Raw genomic sequence first — 11,943 nt, 5'->3', positions numbered from 1 at the left:
GTCACTTGAAGGGACAGGTAGGCACCTAATAACCGGAAATACTCCAATACAGACAACTCTGGGTGTTAAGTCTGCGTATGCATTCGGCTGGAGACAGCCTAGCCCTGCTGATCTGCATCGGCTCTGGGAGAGGCAAATTGGCAATCTTCGGAGGCTCATGGAGGAACCCGAGTAATCTCAAATCCTCTTGGGGACTTCCGGAGTTCATCAGATGTAAGGTGGGATCCTTGAGTGAGCGATTGGGACCGCAATTAGATCTCTCCTCCCTCCTACATTCCCGTAGCCGGCCATCGATCCAGATGGTTAAAGAGATGAGTGAATCTAGATCCTTTCGGTAGTTCCTGGGCTGAAAGCTCGTCCTTTACTTCCTCCAATAATCTGTGCAGAAACATGCCGAACAGCGCTTCCGGGTTCCAGGCACCCTCCACTGCTAGTGTAAGGAAATCCACTGCATAGTCTTCCACACTGAGGGAGTCCTGCCGAAACTGGAGGGTAGTTAGCGGGGTTCCTGGGAAACCGGGGTGATAGCGCTGCTACCAGCCAGGTTACTGAGGGGCTGGGAGGTTACCATCATGGTAGGCTGCCTGGTATGGAACCCATGGAATTGTTCCCGCAATGCGAACAATGCTAGGTCGTGACATTCGGCCATGTCCTGGAACCCTTCCATCAGACCGCGAAGCAACTCCTCGTGTCTACTAAAGAGTCTCCTTGGGAGGAGATGGTGTTGAGGAGCTGGTCCAAGTCTGCTGGGCCAGTTCATACGATCACGTTTCAGGTAAGACCCAAATGAAGACTGTGTTGAAGTATTACAGCAACAGGGCAGGCAAACGACAGGTCAAGGCAGGCAGGGGTCAATAATCCAGAGTAGTGGCAGAGGCACAGGACGGTAGGCTCAGGATCTATCTTACTTTGCTCCATTCATTTTGCCTCGATCTTGACTAGTCTTCCAGTCCCTGCCACTGAATAACATCCTCACAGCATGATGCTGCAACCACCATGCTTCACCGTAGGGATGGTGCCAGGTTTCCTTCAGATGTAACGCTTGAGAATCATGCCAAAGAGTTACATTTTGGTTTCATCAGACCAAAGAATCTTGTTTTTCATGGTCTAAGAGTCTTTAGGAGCCTTTTGGCTAACTCCAAGTGGGCACTCATGTGACTTTTATTGAGGAGTGGCTTCCTTCTGGCCACTCTACCATAAAGTCTTGATTGGTGGAGTGCTGCAGAGATGGTTTTCCTTCTGGAAGGTTCTCCCGTCTCCACAGAGGAACTCTAGAGCTCTGTCACAGTGGCCATTGGGTTCTTGGTCACCTTCCTGACCCAGGCACTTCTCCTCCGATTGCTCAGTTTGGCCGGGGTGCCAGCTCTAGGAAGAGTCTTGGTGGTTCAAAACTTCTTCCATTTAAGAATGATGGAGGCAACTGTGTTCTTGGGGACCTTCAATGCTGCAGAAATGTTTTGGTAACCTTTCCCAGTTCTGTGCCTCGACACAATCCTATCTCGAGGCTCTATGGACAATTCCTTCGAACTCAGGGCTTGGTTTTGCTCTGACATGCACTTTCAACTGTGGGACCTTATATAGACAGGTGTGTGAATTTCCAAACCATGTCTAATCAATTGAATTTACCACAGGTGTACTCCAATTAAGGTGTAGAAACATCTCAAGGATGATCAATGGAAACAATGTGCACCTGAGCTCAATTTCGAGTCTCATAGCAAAGGTTCTGAATATACAGTGCCTTGCGAAAGTATTTGGCCCCCTTGAACTTTGCAACCTTTTGCCACATTTCAGGCTTCAAACATAAAGATAGAAAACTGTATTTTTTTGTGAAGAATCAACAACAAGTGGGACACAATCATGAAGTGGAACGACATTTATTGGATATTTCAAACTTTTTTAACAAATCGAAAACTGAAAAATTGGGCGTGCAAAATTATTCAGCCCCCTTAAGTTAATACTTTGTAGCGCCACCTTTTGCTGCGATTGCAGCTGTAAGTCGCTTGGGGTATGTCTCTATCAGTTTTGCACATCGAGAGACTGACATTTTTTCCCATTCCTCCTTGCAAAACAGCTCGAGCTCAGTGAGGTTGGATGGAGAGCATTTGTGAACAGCAGTTTTCAGTTCTTTCCACAGATTCTCGATTGGATTCAGGTCTGGACTTTGACTTGGCCATTCTAACACCTGGATATGTTTATTTTTGAACCATTCCATTGTAGATTTTGCTTTATGTTTTGGATAATTGTCTTGTTGGAAGACAAATCTCCGTCCCAGTCTCATCTGATCTGATCTGATTTATTTACTTACTTACTTACTTACTTATTCTTACCTATGTGGAACATAAGGCTGCCTGCCACATGTTGTTTGGGATGGGAGAAGTGGTAGGTTTTCACGACAGTAGGGTTTAAAATTATGATACTGGCTGCTCACTAACATTCTGACCAGACTGCACACACGCATGCGTCTGCATGCGCCATCGCGCCCATGTTGATTGTCCCCCCCACACCAGATGCCATCAGGTCACACAGGTTTAAATATCAAAACAAACTCTGAACCAATTATTTTATTTTGGGGCCAGGTCGAAAAGCATGAAACATTTATGGCAATTAAGCTAGCTAGCTTGCTGTTGCTAGCTATTTTGTTCTGGGATATAAACATTGGATTGTTATTTTACCTGAAATGCACAAGATCCTCTACTCTGACAATCAATCCACAGATAAAACGGTAAATCAAATTTGTTTCTCGTCATCTCTCCTCCTTCCTTCAGGCTTATTTTTCTTCTTTGGACTTTATATGGCGATTGGCAACCAACTTTACAGCATTACTACAACCGACTGGAGTGTGGACCTCAATTCATCTTTCAATCACCCACGTGGGTATATGCTCCTAAAAACCAATGAGGAGATTTGAGAGGTAGGACTTGCAGTGATATGAACATCACAAATAGATCCAAGTTCTATTTTAGCACCCAGCTACGCACACGCTCGCTGGCATGCGCGAGCATTGTAAGTGCAATGATTGAACAACATGTATGTCTACATTTATTTTGCAACGAGACGCGAGCAGTGTGTTCAGCATTTAAGGCGCTGGAGAATAACAAATACTCCTTAAAAAATGGATTGAAATACATGTTTTGATACAGTATGTTATGTCATGCTGCTACTGTTAGTGTGCACACAGTACATATTTTGTTTATTTGCATATTTCATAAAAACCCAAACATTATGGTCTGCGTGTCTCAAGTCAATTCCATGCTATGCTAACATATTAAGGACTTAATAATAAGGATGATTAATTGACAAATGTGCTAGCTCTGGAACAGATCAAACACATGGAACGGCTGGGGGTCCCCGAGGAGAGGTTTGAGAACCCCGGGGATAGGTTACTGGGTCTGGCCTTCCTATATCAAGGACTCGTAAATCGTAAATCGAGTAAATTGGGTGAAATATGAAGGCTGGGCCATACGGACACAAAACAAGGGGGAGAAGGATAAGAATGACCTCATGGGCCACCGTCCCTACCTTCTGTCTCCCTCTGAGTCCTGAGGAATGCGTCCCAAGTGGCAACCTATTCCCTATATAGTGCACTACATTTGACCAGGCCCCCCTATGAAGTGAACTATATAAGCAATAGGGTGTCATTTTGGATACAGCCAAGGACCCCCCCCCCCAAAAAAAAGAAAGGTCACAATTTCATGAATGGCATCCTAAATAGCCCCCCTCATAAAAGGCTTGTTCAGGGCCCCTGAATGGAGCAGGTAGGTACATGGCCTGCACTTGAAAGTAGCAGTGAGAGGGGTGAGGGAGAGAGACCTTTGTGTGTATGTGCTTTGGAGGCATTCTTCCTTTCTATCAGTCAGACCCCCGGAACAAAGAAAACAGGTGGCCATACTGTCGTTTTCCGCTTAATTTCACAGCCAAACACTAACAGGCTGGTGGAGAGAGGGAAGGAAAGCCTCCAGTTCCTTCTCTCTCTCTGCTGTTTGCTTTGCCATCCTTTGTGTACGATTAAGCTCTCTCTCTCTCTCTCTCTCTCTCTCTCTCTCTCTCTCTCTCTCTCTCTCTCTCTCTCTCTCTCTCTCTCTCTCTCTCTCTCTCTCTCTCTCTCTCTATATATATATATATATATATATATATATATATATATATATATATATATATATATATATATATATATATATACACACACACACCCTGGTGATCTATGATCTTTATCTCCAAACCTTCAAAGTGTTAGAAAGTCTCAAATGAAGTAATATGCCCTCACTGATGTACTCACCTATACATTCAGACATACACATAGAGATTCTGTATAATGCAACACCACAAATGAACTTAATTTGCAAGTCCTTTAGGGTTAATGGTGTTCCTGTTAGTTGTTTGGGTTAGTTGTGTGACTGAGACAGAGAGACTTATTAATAATTTGACCGATATGCTGTTGACAAAGTGCGCTCTTCATTTTGGGACTTTATTTCAACGTACAACTACATAGTGCAAGTGCAGACAATATTGTTTTGGTTCTGCAGCCAGATAGCTTCCCTGAAGCCAGTGTGGGGAGATTCAAAGGTACCTGTTACAATACATGCAGACATACATGCAGACACATTCTCTTAATATACTTTTACTGTACATGGAGGAATTACAGTAATGTGTTGCATAAAATGTTTTTTTTTGCCTTATTACCGTATTAATCACACCATTGACGAAAAATTTACAAATAAATGAAATGACACAAGGATTTGAAACTGGAGGTATTCATGTTAGAGGAGAGCGAAATAGTGAATCCCAGAAGAACCAAATGAAACATGTCGTCAGTTTTTGTTTTGTGTGTGTCTGTGAGCGTGGTATGCAGCGTCAAGTGGGGGAACGGGGGCCTTAGGTTGAGACTGGCAGCTAGGTTTGAAAAAGCTGCACCGCCCTGAAATAAAAACACAGCCAGGAATGTGTAACCTCTCATTTGGAAAATACCATTACTCGTTCTCAGGTATCACCCAGAGAGAGAGTGTGTGTGTGTGTGTGAGAGAGAGAGAGAGAGAGAGAGAGAGACTGTACCAAAGCCACCCCAGGAAAGCTAATGAGTAGACACTATGTCCTCTAATGTCATCATAATAGTTTCCTAATATGAAACCGTGCCTGCCAGGTGTGGAGACCACGTTTGAAGTGTAGTTTCCATTTGTTTTGGATGGGTCACCCCCCATTAGTATTGTTATTGCCTGACATACCTGGGTTGAAATAATATTTGAGTACAAGTTATTGGTTGTGCTCTATATTGAACTCTTATGACAATTGTATTGCAGTGTGATATGCTGCTTGTTTGTCTGAATGTACATTTATTTTGTTACCATATAAAGCCTCTTTCTTTAATCGGCTCTGATGGAAATGATGAATAATAGGCATGGATTCAAAATGTGATGTCAAAAAAAACAAGTGTTAATGCACTTTGAGTTTTCCAATGGATTTGCTGAGGGATAGAGGGTGACTCGTCGGAGGGGAATAAGGATTAGGATTAGAGCATTCCTCCTGGGATAGGTAGGTCTGCTCCACAACAACAACATCCAGAGGTTCATCCAAAAGTGTGCGGCACCAATTCTAATCACTTACTCAGCACGCCAACTGGCATCACTCCAGTGTTTATTAGTAGGTAGGTGTGTGTGTGTGTGTGTGTGTGTGTGTGTGTGTGTGTGTGTGTGTGTGTGTGTGTGTGTGTGTGTGTGTGTGTGTGTGTGTGTGTGTGTGTGTGTGTGTGTGTGTGTGTGTGTGTGTGTGTGTGTGTGTGTGTGTATCACCTGTCATTGAGACACAGGGTCACCGGAGTGCCCAGGGGCCTTCTCTTTGCTTGACAGGATCAGAACTCTAGTTTTCCACGCAAGGACGCTTGAAGCGTGGAGGCAGTAGTACATCAATAGACCTAAAAAGAACATCACCATGGAAAAAAATCTAATGTTAAGCATGCTTTTCATGGCTGTCGTCAACATATTGTTAATCTTTAGGCAACTAAACACCAGTTTCCCATACAAAGATCCTTGAGCTTCAGAGGCAGTAAGTAGCATATCATCTACAGAACATCACCAAGGCTACAATCTTCATAAGCTGTAGTCAACAAAATATTAATCCATAGAAAACTAGCTAAACCCTTTCTGGGCTTTGCACTTTGTACAGACCTGTAGTAAAATGCCTGCATAGCTTACATCTTTGACCTAGGCCTGCACAAATCAGATCAAAGCGGTTTGATGTTTACATCCCGGGTGCATCTTCTTTGTAGCAGTGCAAAGATGTCAACACACCCATCATTCCTGGAAGGATCCAGTATTTATAGATCGCATTTCCAACCCAGCACCCGTATTGTTGTTACTCCCATATTTCCTTTCCCTGGCTCCCTCTGGATCTGAGTGTCACAAACTTGTGACCTTCCTCTGAACCCAATCTCATTAAGTGTTACAGGACCAAGCTTATTATTAGGCCTACCCTATTAATTTTAAATCTATCTAATGAATTACCTCATTGACATTCTCTTGCTCTTGCTACGTCTCTATACCTTTCTGCTCCAAATTTAACAGCTATCTCTACTCCAATATCTGAAATAATCAGAGGAAATGAAACATTTCTCAGTGGGTCTATTCCGAGTCAGTGACAACTTCCTCTTTAATACAGTATTCCACTGATACAGGCCTAAATGCATCACCAGACAAAGTAATTTGATTGGCTGAGATTAAATGTCAAATACGACAGCAGGTAGCCCTTAAGCAGGGCACTAACCCCTAGTTGCTCTGGATAAGTGTTGACTAAAATGTGAAGATTGTTTGATTTATGGTAAAATAATGTTACAGTTTCACCATGTTTCTTTTTCACAATGTTGGCACAAAAGATGAGTCACGAAATGAACATGATAATCCAAAAATACTGCCCGAATGCTGCCAGGAACTACTGACTGTATACGCAGAAATTCTAGTGAGGCACCGACAGCAATAATAGTTGTTATCACTTACTAAATCATGAATAGTGTCAGATCAAACCACAACTTGTTTGTGGGACAATGGAAGGGCAACACCATCTGGCCAGGACTGTGAATTCAAACCCTACCATTAACAATCACTTTATGTGTATTCCAAATGGCACCATATTATAGTGCACTACATTGACCAGGGCCCATAGAGCACTATATAGGGAATAGGGTGCAATTTGGGACACAGTCCTTGGCATAAACCAAAACAATGAAAGGCCACTAACACAAAAGAACACAGAGCAGAGAAAGAACGAACCCTGAGCAGCAGAGTACACAATGAGACTAACCCACTAGTTTATCACTTGGCAGTAGTCCTGTCATAACAACTACCCATGGTTCTTAGTGTTGTTGTCCCGGGCCGCCCGCCGTTGGCAGCGTGATCGAGGAGGCTCTGAGCTTGTGCCCCGTCCATGCCCTGATTAAAAGCCTAGGGCTGTGTTCCAAAGGCACCCCATTTCGTAAATAGGTCACTACTTGGATACGGAGCCCAGCACCCTATTCCCAGGGCTCAATAGGGCTTTGGTCAAAAGTAGTGCACTATATAGGGAATAGGGTGCCGTTTGAGACGCATTCTAGGTATGTCTTGGGTCAATATTGCATCCTCTCCAGCCTGGTACTTTGGCACAGATGGCACAATTGCTGTTGCTGCATTGTTTAACTACTGCTATTTTGTGGACATTTATCAATTGGTAGCTGTGAGAAATCAATGAGGAGAAGCATGAAAAAGTCCTGATTGTCACCAGCTCTTTAGGTGAGGTCATAACAGAGCATGTTGATCACCCCATTTGGTATTGTAACAGGTGCTCAACTTTGCCCTAATTAATAGGCTACTGACTTTCATAACAGGTGGTGACATAGCAGATTTGGCATGCACTGTGATTCATCTTTGTAATTAACCTGATATTGATATCATTCCTGCATGCATCATCTACCTACTAATCTGGTCCAACGAGCCAACTACTGTCTCTCTCTCTCAGTCGCAAATGAGCCTGAGGACGAGGTTATCCACCTATACTTGTAGTATGAATAATGCAGCACACGGGAGTCGAAAGTGAAGAAAATTAGTTAATTACACTTCACAGGTAATAGTTGCCCATGTCAATTCAGGGTGTGTATCTAGTATTTCAAGTAATTCTTTATAACGAGCAGCTCTACGGTAAACAGTACAGAAGTTCCAGTAATTGTACTGGCTCTCAGTATACAGATTGAACCCTTGCCGTAATTACAGCATTTTTAATACATTTGCTGTGGAGCTACAGAGAGAGAGAGAGAGAAATAGAGAGAGATAGAGAGAGAGAGAGAGAGAGAGAGAGAGAGAGAGAGAGAGAGAGAGAGAGAGAGAGAGAGAGAGAGAGAGAGAGAGAGAGAGAGAGAGAGAGAGAGAGAGAGAGAGAGAGAGAGAGAGAGAGAGAGAGAGAGAGAGAGAGAGAGAGAGAGAGAGCTTGTTCGGCACCTGCATACCAATGTACACAAAGGATGGCAAAGCAAACAGCAACACTGTAGGTTTTACCACCAAGTTTTACCATCATTTGGGACGCATCACAAGTGTTACAATGTGTGCTAAATGACTCTCGGAAAGGTAATCCCGAAGTTATATATATCTATTATATAAGGGTGATTTACTGTAGATAGCAAAATGCACACTTCATTCCAATACGCTTATCAGACTCAATGTTGCGAGAGAAAAGCAAGATTACACCTCCACGGGGGAGAAGCATCCGGGTGCAGATGATGCATACTGATGACACCTGGTCGGTATGTGCGCACGCAACCTGAACTCGTGATGTGTTCCAAGGTCTCGGGGTGCTACGCACATACCAGCCGGCGCACTAGCTCTGATCCATTGTGTTATATTAGTACGTTAATATCGTAGTGGTCGACGTTGGGAGAGCAATTACTTTACATATGAAGTAGGAGAGCTAGCTAGCTATGTGTTCAGGATGAATTTTGTTTTTATAATTTTTTATATAATATTAATACCAAAGATCACAACAACCAAGCAACCACTGTTGCTTGTGCGTTAACTGCCTGTCATCTTAAAAAATTGCTACACTCGCTAGCTAGCTAGTAGTTTAGCTAACTAGCTAGCAAAGATACTGGTAACTAGCCCCTGTCGTCTGTGCTACTAGCTAGCTAGTAGTGTCTAATTCTAAGAGTAACTTCACCACACCTGCTGTTGGTGGAGGTAAGGCACCATCCTCTCTGGCACCATTCCACATCCTGTCTCATCTCGCGTGTCTGACAGCATCTGTGGTATGAGAAGGTACAGTATCTGCTGGAGCCAGACCCAATTGCCACTGGGAGCAATTTATGATCCAGAAAAGAATCCAACATTAAACTGCACCGGGAACTACACTTCACCTGTGGTTTTGGCAAAGGTATTCCTGCTCTACACGGTATTAACATTATGGCGTGACGCTCCTGATCCAAAAATACGACTACCTGCAGCTAATTCCTCTGGTTGGGGCTTTTGTTGTGAGAAGACAGGCAGGTAGGGCAGGCAGGCGTTGCTCTCTCTGGATAACAGGCCTTGAGGCATTCTCTTGTCTGTCGTTGATTAACTTTACAGATGATAAATAATTACATCTAGAACCTTTCATGAGTAATGCCTGTCGTTATGTATGGCCTATGTAAAACCTGTAAATTAAAAATGCAAAAAGATCATGTACATTCAGTGACGGTTTCCCGGACACAGTTTAAGCAAGTTCAATGAAGAATCTCCATCCAAAATAGTTTTTTTGTCCAGGATTAGGCTTTATCTGTGGCCGGGACACCGCCGCTCAAGGTACAGAGTACTGTACATGAAGTTGCCTATTTCAAATATTTCATAAGATTGCATGTTAAAACATAGAATGCTTGAACAAGATAGCATTGCCCTATTGTTGATCTCACAGAACCACCATTAGAGTACTGTGGCTGTTTATGAACTATTCTGAAAATGTTTTAGGGATATTCCACAGGACTGCTCCTCAGTTGTTGTGCTCCTAGCTGAAATAACTGGAAACAGCTAGAGAGTGACTGGGCTTGGCAGAACTGAGAGAGAGAGAGAGAGAGATAGAGAGAGAGAGAGAGCAGGATTACTGCAGCATTCAGACATACTGACTGACTGACAGAGTGCTGAATGATAGCTGTCTGCATATTCCCATAATCACGCCTGAGAAGTGTGCACCAGGGCACATAGAGGATCAGTAAGGTTAGTCCCTGTGGTCGAGCAGGGTTTTGTGAGATCTGTTGGCACTGGCGTGGCTGGGAGTTGGATAACAGGGTGTGTGCAGGTAGCGAGCGGCTGGGGCAGGGCGGCTGAGGCTAAGGTCTGGCCACCCCTCCCTGACGTATCTAGCACACAGTCCCATTGTTTGCCTCATAGACTCGCAAATTCCTGTCGAGTCGAGGAGATTCCTTGCGGTGTAATGGGCTATTATGTTAGAAGCTGGAACTATTCAAAAGCCTAATGAGTTACACCAAAGCTAATGTCTCTGGGGAGTCCCGTGCAGAGAGGCTGCATAGCTCAGAAGGTGAGGACCATTGTTACAAGGGCTGCTGGGGGCTCGGGGCCTGTCCACGGGTTATTAACCTTTTTTAAGCATCCAGGTACACTGAGGAACTAACAGCTATCCACCACATCACAGCAACACTTTAGAGAAAGGATTAGGGGGTTAACATAACCTCTGCATACTGACGTCATGAAAGGTCATCTTCTCTGTCTTGGGTGAACAGATCCACAGTTTGGAACCTGAATGGAAAAGTACAAAGACCCAGTGAGTCTTTTGAAATGAGTTATCAGGGTTTAGGGGCTGGAGGGCTTTTGGAAAGTTTAAATGGTGATAATGCAATTATAAAGGGCACCACCACCATTATTACTGTTGTCATTATCATCACTACTGACCACTGGCGCAATAAACATAACAGTTATCAAACATCTAGTTAATCTATATCAAGTTAATTTGTGTTCCCCAAGAGAGTGTAAATATCAGCAGATTGATCTCTGATACATCTTTCCCCTGTAGTCAACAGGAAATCCTGTAAAAAAAAACATCAAAGTAGAGACAGTTCTTCAGAACAGGCCAGAGGCACAATGTTTGCTGTTGATTTGTTATTTGGCTAAATAAGCTGGTAAGGAAATGTAGACTTTTCTTCTTCTATTTGCTTGGAGTGTCTCTGGCACCTGTTGTAGCCGGCATCTGATTGACAGATACAAACTAGAGAGGAGGGATCGAATAGTTTGGAAGTAAAGGACTTTAAGAAATGCTGAAGATTTTGTTAAAACATAAAACGTCTATTTTTTTGTAACTCACCACAAACACATGTAACATGCATCGACTGCAAGGCTCAGATTTAAAAGGGGGAAATCAGACAGTTTGAAGCAAAGCAATTTCACCACAGTAATCTCGGCTTTGCAAAAGATGCAGAAAGTGCCCGAGGTGCTGAAAATGACATCAAAGAGCTATCCAGTTCTACTCTCCAGGCTCTAGGCTATTATAGGCTGGCATGTGGCATAACCTCTTCAGTTCCTAATGGCCTGAAAACCACAGTGAGTGATCGCTGCAATGCAGTGAGGAGTCATGTAGTGAGAATTTCACAGTGTAACGAGCATAGTATTGCCCGATTAGCTAAGATGTTTTGACATGCCAATAGACTTCTACAGGGTCTGTTGAAGTTGAACCCTGAGATAATCCAACAGAGTATACCACTCAATACAGAACATACACTGAGTGTACAAACCTTTTGCACTCAGAACAGCCTCAATTTGTTGGGGCATGGACTCTACAAGGTATCAAAGGCGTTCCACAGGAATGTTGGCCCATGTTCTCCAATGCTTCCCACAGTTGTGTCAAGTTGGCTGGAGGTCCTTTGGGTGGTGGACCATTCTTGATACACACAGGAAACTGAATGGCACACATAAACAATCCATGTTTCAATTGTCTCAAGGCTTTAACATCCTT

The sequence above is a fragment of the Oncorhynchus mykiss genome, chromosome 30 (assembly GCF_057628025.1).
Source record: "Oncorhynchus mykiss isolate SJ-2025 chromosome 30, ASM5762802v1, whole genome shotgun sequence".
NCBI lineage: Eukaryota > Metazoa > Chordata > Actinopteri > Salmoniformes > Salmonidae > Oncorhynchus > Oncorhynchus mykiss.
Note: the sequence above shows the minus strand (reverse complement) of the source record.